Raw genomic sequence first — 8674 nt, 5'->3', positions numbered from 1 at the left:
CAGAATGTTGGTAGGAATATGGAGAGTAAAGGCATATTTTGATGAAATCTCAGACAGAAAAAAACTATTTTCTTGGAATCTGGAGTAAATGCCATTTTTGTTAAGAAATGATAAAAAAAAAACAGCTGCATTGTGTTATGCATTAAAGTTTATAAAAGGCAGAATTTAAGAGCGATGAACTAGCATATGTGGTAGAAGAAATCTCTAAGCAAAATATTGAAGATGTGTAAATTCTTTTAAATTTAGTAAAATGAGAGAAGAGAGAAATGATTTAAATATAAAATTTATAATTAAAAATAAAAGAACAGCCCGGACACGGTGGCTCATGCCTTCCAGCACTTTGGGAATGCAAGGCGGGCAGATCACGAGGTCAAGAGATGGAGACCATTCTGGCCAACAAACATGGTGAAACCCCATCTCTACTAAAAAAAAATACAAAAATTGGCTGGATGTGTTGGCACACACCTATAGTCCCACCTACTCGAGAGGCTGAGGCAGGAGAATCGCTTGAACCCAAGAAGTGGAGGTTGCAGTGAGCCGAGATCATGCCATTGCACTCCAGCATGGTGACAGAGCCAGATTCCATGTCAAAAAAAATAGCGGGGTGGGGAAGGGGATTTGAAGGATTCTCAGCCTGGCTACATGGTAGAGAATGAAAGCATTTTTAGGACAAGGAACCAAGAGCATGGCCAAGTAACTGATTGATAAGGAGAACACACCCCGAGCTATTGATTAGGACAATTGGAGAATAACCTCAAAGGTACTTTGGAGATTATTAGCACAGCCCCTCCTACGTAGGCCCATAGTGTCATGATCTGAGGGAAGGAAATACTGCAAAAGAGAGCCTTGGGTGCCCTCAAGATCTTGGGGTTTACCTCCTAGGGTTTCCCGAGTCTCTGCTTCCCACATTATGGTGCAGCACTCCTCCTTCAGGTATGGCTCAAAGGGACTCAAGTGTGACTTGGGCTCCAGCTTCAGAAGGTGCAAATGGCAGTATCCACATGATGTTGTGTCTGCAGATGTGCAGAATGCAAGAGCTGTGGGGGGATGGTTTCTTCCACCTAGATTTCAATGAATGTCAGAGACAACCTCGGAACACAGGAAGAGGACTGTTGCAGGGCTGGAGCCACCATAGAGAGCCCCCACTAGGGCAGTGACTAAGAGCTATAAAGGTGGGTACACCCTCAAGACACTAGAGCTACAATGTTCTACACCAGCCTTAGAGAGCTACAGTCACCCAACTCCAACCCATATACCCAGCAAAGCCATAGGGGTAGGACTAGCTAAGGCCTTAGGGGCTCAACTCCCACCCCAGTGTGCCCAGAAGGTGAGACATGAAGTCAAGGAGGATTATCTCTGAGCTTTACAATTTAATGTTGTTGGCCAGGCTCAATGTCACTCATACCTGTAATCCCAGCACTTTGGGATTTATATATATATAAATGTTGGGCATAGTTGTGTGCACCTGTAGTCCAGTTACTCTAGAGGCTTAGGTGGGAGGATCACTTGTGCCTGGCAGGTTGAGGCTGCAGTGAGCTGTGATCTAGCTACTACACTCAGCCTAGGCAACAGAGTGAGAGCCTGTCTGAAAAGACAGTAATAACATTGTCTACTCAGTTGATTTTTGGACTTATTTGGGACCAGTTATCTCTTTCTTCTTGCTTATTTCTTTCTTTTGGAATGGGATGTTGATGGTGATTCTGAGTCCTAGGTTTTTGTCCTCTGGGTTAAAAGAATGTAAACAAGAGATACACAGCAATAAACAGCATGAAGCAATATATTGCAAAAGAATAAGTATACTCTGAATGGTAGGTGCAAAAACAAAAGCGCACTCTGAGAGCTAAGTCAGAGTAGGCTGCTTAAGAGTGAGACAGCATTGACTGTTACAAGGGAAACTCTCTTTATGGGAGTCTTACATGATTATTCATAAGGGGGTAGAAAAAGGCATTGCTATTGGGTAGATGCAAAAGTAATTGCAGTTTTTGCTGTATTGTTAATGGCAGAACCGCAATTACTTTTACATCAAACTAATAGTAAGTATGTTATGGGTGTCTCTCTGAGTGCACATGCTCAGTTGTTGTATATGCTTGATTTGTTTTTGTTTTTGAGATGAGGAGTCTCATTTTGTCGCCCAGGCTGGATTGCAGTGGGGCAATCTCTGCCTCCCAGGTTCAAGCAATTCACCTACCTCAGCTTCCCAAGTAGCTGGGATTACAGGCAGGTGCCACCATAACCGCCTAATTTTTGTATTTTTAGTAGACGTAGGGTTTCATCATGTTGGCCAGCCTGGTCTCAAACTCCTGACCTCAAGTGATCCACCCACCTCAGCATCCCAAAGTGCTGGGATTACAACCATGAGCCACTGTGCCCAGCCATGTACATGTTTGTGTATACATTACATGTCTCATTCACATCTTAAATCTCCTCTCAGTGGTGTGTTTTGTACTATTATAATGGGTAAATGGGTCAGTCTGAAGACAAGTAAAATTAAAATGTGCATACTGTCTACAGAATAAATTTCCTGGCCAGATGCGGTGGCTCACTCCTGCAATCCCAGCACTTTGGGAGGCCAAGGAGGGTGGATCACGAGGTCACGAGTTAGAGACCAACTTGGCCAACATGGTGAAATCCTGCCTCTACTAAAAACACAAAAAGTAGCCATGTGTGGTGGCACACACCTGTAATCCCAGCTACTTGGGAGGCTGCAGTGAGCTGAGATCTCGCCATTGCACTGGGTGCAGGAAGAAAAAAAAATCCTGAAGATAGTTCTGCTTGGATGAGCTTGACTATGAAGCCAGTAGCGTGTGCTGTTTGTTTGCTGTTGTTTCTCCAGAGTGCTAGGGCTTTATTACAAACGGAGTTGACTGCTAGAGAGGCCATTCTCCAATTTTCCTTCTGTACCCTCTTCTTCCCAAAGACATCGCTCCAGGGGAGGTCAGTAGGCCATTGGGAAGGAAGAAATCTGGAGAGTGAAAAGGGGCGCTGCTTTTGCCAACGTCATATAAACAACCACTGAGTCCTTTTGGCTCCAGTTGAGAATCTTCTAGCGGAAGAGGTTTAGCTCTCATCTTCAAGTCCTTCATTTCTACATCCTGGGGGACTTTTGTCTTCTTTTGCATTTTGAGCTGTGGTTCACTAGTCCTGGCTGGCTTTGAGGGGGCTTCCACATCCATGGCTGCCTTCTCTTTCTGGGCAAGCCGGATCTGCTGGAGGAGTGTTCTGCTCTTCTTCCCCTACAGAATAATGTTTGCCGTGCACTGGGTGTCAGCTTCCTGAGGTGGTGTCCAAGATCAGCCTCAACCACCCTGTGCCTCAGACGTCGCTCCCAGTTCAACACCCGCCTGCACTGAACAGCTTTTTCTTCAGCTCCATTCAGGGCCAGTTGATATTTCCCCCCAGGTCCCCCATAGTCACGCTGCCATGCCAGTGCCCGATCTGTACTTCCGCCTGGGGTCTATACTTCCGCCCGGGGTCTGTATTTCCGCCCGGGGTCCGTACTTCCGCCTGGGGTATTCGTTTGGTTTTTACGTTCCGTGGACATGGTTTTGGGATTTGTTGTGTTGATGATGCAGTTGCTGAGTCCCAAGGACATGGTTACTTCCTTGACTACCTATCTTGCCTCAGGAAAGTCTATCCTCTGCCTGTCCCACCATTGTATTTTGGAAGCACATACTTGTTGGATTCCACAGGCTCATGCCTGAAGGAAACTGCCTCCTTGCCATCCTGCCTTGAGTTTCACTTATATCTGATTTAGATCAGACTCTGGGGTTTGGACTTTCGAGTTGATGCTGGAATGATTTAAGACTTTTGGGGGATATTAGATGAAATGCATGAATTTTGTGAGAAAGACATGAATTTTGAGGGCCAGGGGCAAAAAAATGGCATGGTTTGAATGTGTCCTCAAAAAAGCATGTGTGGGCTGAGCATCGTTGCTCACACCTGTAATCTCAATATTTTGGGAGGCCAAGGTGGGAGGATCGCTTTGGCCCAGGGGTTCAACACCAGCCTGGGTAACATGGTGAGACTGTCTCTACAATAATAATAAAAACAAAAAATTAGCTGGGCATGGTGGTGTACACCTGTAGTCCCAGCTACTCGGGAAGCTGCGGTGAGGGAATCACTTGAGTCTGGGAGATTGACGTTGCAGTGAACCATGATCATACCACTGTACTACAGCCTGGGTAGCAGACCGAGACCCTCTCTCAAAAGTAAATACTTTAATTAAAAGCATTTATTGGAAACTTAATCTCCAATCTAAGCGTTGAAAGGTAGAGCCTAATAGAAGATATTTAGGCTATAAGGGCTTCACACTTATAAGTGGATTAAGGTTGATTATAAAGGGGCTTAAGGCTGCAAGTTTAATCTCTTGCCCCCCCCCACCCCCCTTTATTTTTGGAAACAGAGCCTAGCTCTGTCAGCCAGACTGGAAGGCAATGGCGCAATCTTGGCTGACTGCAACTTCTGCCTCCCAGGCTTCTCAGCCTCCGGAGTAGCTGGGATTATAGGCGTGTGCCACCACACCCGGCTAATTTTTGCATTTTAATAGAGACGAGGTTTCACCAGGTTGCCCAGGCTGGTCTCAAACTTCTGACCTCAGGTAATCCACATGCCTTGGCCTCCCAAAATGCTGGGATTACAGGCATGAGACACCGCACCCGGCCTTCTTGCCCTTTCTTTGCCCTTTTGTCATAGAATGACGCAGCAGAAAAGGCCCCTGTCAGATACCTGACCCTTGATCTTGGACTTAGCCTTCTGAATTGTGAGCCAATACATTTCGGTTCATTATAAATGACCTCATTTCAGATATTTTGTTATAACAGCACAAAATTAAATGAGAAGCCTGGTGAATAACATTTTAAAGTCTTGAATTTAGTTTACCAGTATTTATTTGGTTGAGGATTTTTGCATGTATGTTTGCCAGAGATTTTGGCCTATAATTGTCTTTTTATGTAGTGTCTTTGACTGGATTTGATTTCAGTAAAGTTGCAAGATACAAAATTAACATATTAAAATGAGTATATTTGCTATACACTAACAACAAACTAATCACAAAAGAAATCAAGAATACAATCTCATTTGTGACAGCATTAAAACATAAACTGGCTGGGCACAGTGGCTCATGCCTGTAATCCCAGCACCTTGGGAGGCTGAGGCAAGTGGATCACTTGAGGTCCGGAGTTCAAGACCAGGCTGACCAACATGGAGGAAACCCCATCTCTACTAAACATACAAAATTAGCCAGGCATGGTGGAGCATGCCTGTAATCCCAGCTACTTGGGAGGCTGAGGCAGGAGAATCGTTTGAAAACAGGAGAAGGAGGTTGCAGTGAGCCGAGATCATGCCACTGCAACTCTAGCCTGGCTAAAGAGAAAGACTCCATCTCAAAACAAAACAAAACAAAACTTAGAAATACATTTAACCAAGAATATGATTAACCAAATACATTCAGTGTATGAAAGAACCATACACTGAATACTATAAAACATTAATAAAATAAAGACAAAAATAAATGAAAATATATAGTGTTGATGAATTGGTGGAATTGACATTGTTAAAATGTTCATATTGCCCAGTGATCTACAGATTCAGTGCAATCCCTGTCAAAATTGAAATGACATTTTTCACAGAAATAGAAAAGAACAACCCTAAAGTTTGTATAGAAAAACAAAAGGCCTCAAATAGTCAAAGCAATTTTGAGCAAAACAAAGCTGGAGGCATCACACTACCTGACTTGAAAATGTACCATCAAGCTATAATAATCAAAACAGCCCATACTGTCATTAAAGCAGACATATAGACCAAATAAATAGAAAACAGAGCTCACACAGCTACAGTCCACTGGTTTGCAGCAAAGCTGTCAAGGACATACAATGAGGAAAGGACATTCTCTTCAAAATGTTGGGAAAATTAGATATCAACACACAGAAGAATGAAATGAGACCCTTATCTTGTCCCATGTACACAAGTCAAATCATAATGGGTTAATGTCTTATAAGACCTGAAACTATAAAACCACTAGGGGAAAACACAGAGCAAGAGCTTCTTGATGTTGGCTTTGGCAAATATTTTTGGATACAACCCCCAAAATATATGCAACAAAAGCAAAGTAGATTACTTGGATTGCACCAAACTAAAGAGCTTCTGCACACCAAAGGCAACAATCAACAGAGTAAAGAGACTATCTATGGGATGGGGAGAAAACATTCTCAAACCACACTTCTGAAAAGGGGCCAATATCCAAAATATTTAAGAAACTTTTTAAAAAATTTGTTTTATTGCATTTTAGGTTTTGGGGTACATGTGAAGAACATGCAAGATTGTTGCATAGGTACACACGTGGCAGTGTGATTTACTGCCTTCCTCCCCATCACCTATATCTGGCATTTCTCCCCATACTGTCTCTCCCCAACTCCCCACCCCCCGCTGTCCCTCCCCTATTTCCCCCCAACAGACCCCAGTGTGTAGCGCTCCCCTCCCTGTGTCCATGTGTTCTCATTGTTCAACACCTGCCTATGAGTGAGAACATGCAGTATTTGATTTTCTGCTCTTGTGTCAGTTTGCTGAGAATGATGGTTTCCAGGTTCATCCATGTCCCTACAAAGGACATGAACTCATCATTTTTGATGGCTGCATAATATTCCATGGTGTATATGTGCCACATTTTCCCTGTCCAGTCTATCATCAATGGGCATTTGGGTTGGTTCCACAACTCAATAGCAAGAAAACAACCAATTTAAAAAATGGGTAGGAACCTGAATAGATACTTCTCAAAAGAAAACATATGAATGGCTAACAGGTATATGAAAAGGTGTTCAACATCACTAATAATCAATCAGGGAAATGCAAATTAAAGCCACAATGAGATACCACCTCACATGTGTTAGAATAGTCTTGATTTAAAAAAAAAAAACGATAACGTGTTAACAAGGATGTACAGAAGAGGGAACTCTTGTACATTGTTGGGGGGAATGTAAATTAGCATAATTATTTTGGAAAACAGTATGGAGGTTCTCCCCAAAATTGAAAACAAAACTATTGTGTGATTCAACAATTCTCTTTCTCAGCATATATCTAAAGGAAATGAAGATGTATTCACTCATCCATGTTTATTTCAGTGTTATTCACAATAGTAAAGATAGGGAGTCAACCTAAATATATATCAACTGATAAATGGATAAAGAAAATGTGGTACTATTAAATAGTAAATAAAATGACAGCATGATACTATTCAGTCTTGCCCTCCACATGGCAGTCTTGCAACAACATGAATGAATGTGGAAGACATCATGCTAACCAAAATAAACCAGGCACAGAAGGACAAATACTGAATGATCTCACTTTTATGTGAAATCAAAAATAGAATGGAGGTCACCAGGGACTGGGGTGGGTGGTAGTGGGGTGAGGAATGGAGAAATATTGGTTAAAGGATAAAAAGTCTAGACAGGAGGAATAAGTTCTGGAGATCCACTGTGAACCATGGAGGCAATAGTGAATAATAATGTATTGTCAAATGGAAGACTGCTAAGAACATAAATTTTAAATGTTCTTACTACTAAAAAAAAAAAACTGATAAGTGTGTGAGGTGATGGATATGTTAAATCATCATACAGTGTGTATGTGTGTGTATATATATCAAAGCATCATGTACCCCATAAATGTATAAAACCATTTGTCATTTAAGAGTAAACTTTAAAATAACAAAAGTAAAGATGTTTTCACATGTACAAAGGCTGAAAAATCAAAGACCAGCAAATTAAAGGAAGTCCTTCAGGCATAAGGAAAGTTTTATCAGATAGAAATATATTTATATTTACCCAAAAAAATGAAGATACCAGAAATGGCGGCTGTGTGGGCAATACAAGTATAAGAAAATTTTCTTGTTACAGAAATCTCTTAGGTGATAAAGAAACAAAAATAATGTAGTGTGGGAGTAAATATGTATATATGTGTGTATATATATATACACACATATATACATATACATATATATGTATGTATATACACATGTATATACATATATACATACATATATACATATGTATATATGTATATACATATGTGTATATATACATGTATATACATATATATACACACACATATATATTACACTAAAATGTATGATAATAGCACAAAGGCATGGCGAGAAGAAATAGGCAGTTTTATACTATACATAAAAGGATACAATAATATTTGAAGCTAGACTCAAGTAAGTTAAAGAGAAATACTATAAATCTCAAAGTAATAACTAGAATCACAAAATATAATTATAGCTAATTATATAACAAAATATATAATTTTGTTATATATTAACAAAATTAACGAAAATAACGAAAAGATAGCAAAAAAAGAAAAGAAAAATGATGGAACAAAGAACAAATGGACCCACTAGAAAACAAATATCAAGATGGTAGGTTTAAATCCAACCATATCATCAAGTGAAAATTGTCTAATCATCTCACTTAAAAGACAAAACTTTTGAAGTAGATTTTAAAAAATAAATGAATACTTAAATATATGCTGTCTATAAAAACACACTTCAAATACCATAAAAAATACAAAAAAGTTAAAAGTAAATGGATGGCTATAATCCCAGCACTTTGGGAGGCTTAGGCGGGTGGATCATGAGGTCAGGAGATCAAGACCATCCTCTGGCCAATATGGTGAAACTCCATCT

At 40.6% G+C, this 8674-nt stretch overlaps 1 pseudogene; it reads right to left on the bottom strand.

Moving 5' to 3' along the window:
• Positions 1-2867: 2867 nt before the first annotated feature.
• Positions 2868-3408, bottom strand: LOC108310727 (annotated as a pseudogene).
• Positions 3409-8674: the final 5266 nt, after the last annotated feature.

The sequence above is a fragment of the Cebus imitator genome, unplaced genomic scaffold (assembly GCF_001604975.1).
Source record: "Cebus imitator isolate Cc_AM_T3 unplaced genomic scaffold, Cebus_imitator-1.0 Scaffold6, whole genome shotgun sequence".
NCBI classification, from domain to species: domain Eukaryota; kingdom Metazoa; phylum Chordata; class Mammalia; order Primates; family Cebidae; genus Cebus; species Cebus imitator.
Note: the sequence above shows the minus strand (reverse complement) of the source record. Positions and strands in the feature narration are given on the sequence as shown.